Consider the following 3,104-nt stretch of genomic DNA (forward strand, 5'->3'; position numbering starts at 1 on the left):
GAGAGATAAGTAGGGTTAGGGTTTGGTAGCGATGGCTTTAAATAGGAAGGATGGTCACCGGGTTTAAATCCCGTGATCTTCAAACTTATATTCATTTTCCAAGTTCAACCCCTCCCCACAACATTCGTTTTCAATTTAAATCCAAAAGTTACCCTTTAGCCCTCCCTTTCCATAATTCCTTACAAAATAAATCCCTAATTTACCATACATCCCCTAAGCCTCAAAAATCCCTTCAAATGAAGTCCCAGAAGTTACCATTTAGACCCTCGGCATTAAAATCCTTTACACCTTAGGTACACAATTTACTCTATAGCCCCCAATATCTTAATTATGACATAATCAGCCCTCCCACCTCATTTCTTTTTAAATTAAATTCAAATAATTACCACGGAGCCCCTGTCTTCATAAATATTTATAAAATGAGTCCCAAAGTCACGCTTTTAACCCCCGACTTCTAAAAATGTGGCAATTAACTCCTCGAACCCAACACCCTGCATAAATAATTATTTATTTTAGGCTACCATTCGTTCATTAACTTATTCATTAACTTATTTATTTAACTTCGACATGTCATAACTTCTTCGTTATAACTCAGATTTCGGCGTTCTTTATATGTACGGAATCCTTGTAACATATACTAAAACTTAGTTAAGATTACTCCTTCTAAATAATCTTCCATCAAAAAGTCATTTTTGATGCTTATCGTCTCTAAATTGACTAGCCTGGATCTACGGGCGTTACAGCCATAAAGGAACATTTTTATGGACCTTATGGTCCCATTTAGCTTCTAGATGAAATGGAATCGAAGACGTAATGGAATAAGGAATTAATATGGTGACCCTTAGCCACAGACAGCGCTCACGACGTGAGTTGTAAGATCTCACGATGTGAGATTTAGAGCATCCCCGTCTTCTATTAGAACCCTTAGAACTCACGACGTGAGAATGGGTACTCACGTCGTAATGCCTGTTCAGGTGACTTCTTTGACTGAGTTGACTAGTTTGGGTCGATTCGAGTGGGAATCGGACTGGGTTTATTGTCAAGACGTGACCAATGCCTGGCCATGACGTGAGGTGAGTTGACTTTGACTAAGTTTGACTTAAGGATATTTTAGGTACTTCGGATTATGTTTGATATTTGGGTCATTCTGATGATTAGGTGTCAGTTTGAGCTGAGGTTCGGAGTCGGGACCTTATCAACTAGTGTTTAGTTTCTGAGGTGAGTTTTCCTCCCTATACTTAGGGGTCAAAGGCACCAAGGCCGACCTATTAGATTAAATATCTTGTTATGTTTTAGTATGATATCGTGTTGTAGTGATCTATTAGATCAGTACCCTGGTATATAGGACGATGATATGCTTAGTGATCTATAAGATCTATCTGATTGGCTGTTAACTGGTTATGTGAATATTTATCTGTTATGTATATGTTGGCATGTTGTGTGTGGTTGGGTTGAGGCAGACCAATATAGACTGAAGGTGTAGATGTAAAATTGTAAAAGTCGAAAATAGTGTTTTGTATAGTTTCGCATTTTATGTTATTTTACTAAGTCATCTTTATGCGAAGTGAAATGTCTAGACTTAGTATATTTTTTGTACACTCATGTTCCCTATAAATAGGAACTGAGGTTAGAAGTAGAGGGAGATTTTTTCGTAACTGATATCTCTTTTCTGCTTATGTTGTAATCAGTCTTTATCAATATGAGATCTGATTAATATTTACTCTTCGTGTTCTAAATCTTAAATTACTCAAATCAAACTTTGATTTCTCAAATCTGGATAACAATTCTCATCAATTGGTATCAGAGCAGGATTCAAACTGATTCGATCTGATTTTCGTGTTAGAATCATTTGCTTTTTGAGTTGCAACTTTACTCAAACTTTTCCGTGCATTTTGGTTTTCAAAATCGCATTTGATCTTCAGATTTGAATTGATTCTGTCTTTGAATTGTTAAGTCGAGTAATCGATTAGTGTTTTGTGATCAATTCAATTGATCAAATTCTCTAATTCATCAAGTTTTTCAAGCTTTCTGAAAATTTCTGTGTTCATCAATGGCGAACTTCAACATGAGTACAATGACTTCCTTCTCTCACTTGCTTGGTTCTTCAACCAAAATTCTGATGTTAATTCCAGAATACTATGATCAGTGGGCTGATAGAATGGAAGATTACTTAAATGGAATTGATGAAGAACTTTGGAATTGTATCGATGGAACAGTGCAAGCTCCTGTTAATACTGCATCTGCTGAAGTTGCTGATCAACAAAAACGGTTGAAGAATAATGAAAAGAGGTGCATGAGGGAACTAAGAGGTGCTCTACCTCCTGTGGTTTACAATTACATCCGTAGTTGTAAAACAGCCAAGGAGATCTGGAACACTCTAAAAGAGAAGTATCAAGGTAGCGAAAAGACGAAGATCAACTCTGTGAAGCAATGTCTAGTTGAATTGAAGGAATTCAGACAAAAGGATGCAGAAACTCTTGAAAATTACTATGATCGTCTGAATGAGCTTATGTTTCGCTGCAATAGGTATGGAATCACTAGGTCTCTCATGGAGTTCAATTTAACTTTCATTATGGGTCTTCGCAAGGAATGGCGAAGTGTGAGCATGATGATTAAGAATCAATAGAGTTTTGATACAACTAAATTGAATGATCTCTACAATCAACTGAAAACACATGAATGTGAGGTTTTAGAAATGTATGAAGAATCAAAACAGAGTATTGGAGGTCCTTTGGCTCTTGTTTCAAAGGTATCAGAAACTGATGTTAATGAAAAAGATGGTTCAGATGAAGAAGGATTTTTGATGAACTCTGATGATGAAGCTGTGGCATTCTATTCAAACAACAAAGTTAAGAAGTTTTTCAAAAAGCCTTTTAATCCAAAAGGAAAGGCTAGTGATGTGAAGAATGCAGCCATAAGAACTGGAGGGGAGGAGAGGAAGAAGTTGGAGAAAGCTGATGAGAAACAAAAAGATGCGAAAGAAGAAAAGAAGCTGAAATGTGATTCAGGAATTTACTGTCACTACTGCAACGGTGCGAATCACTTCGCAGCCGATTGCATGTTGCGAAAGAAAGAAGAGAAGAAGGAAAAAGTTAAAGATGAAG

This window comes from Lactuca sativa, chromosome 3 (assembly GCF_002870075.4).
Source record: "Lactuca sativa cultivar Salinas chromosome 3, Lsat_Salinas_v11, whole genome shotgun sequence".
Taxonomy (NCBI): Eukaryota; Viridiplantae; Streptophyta; class Magnoliopsida; order Asterales; family Asteraceae; genus Lactuca; species Lactuca sativa.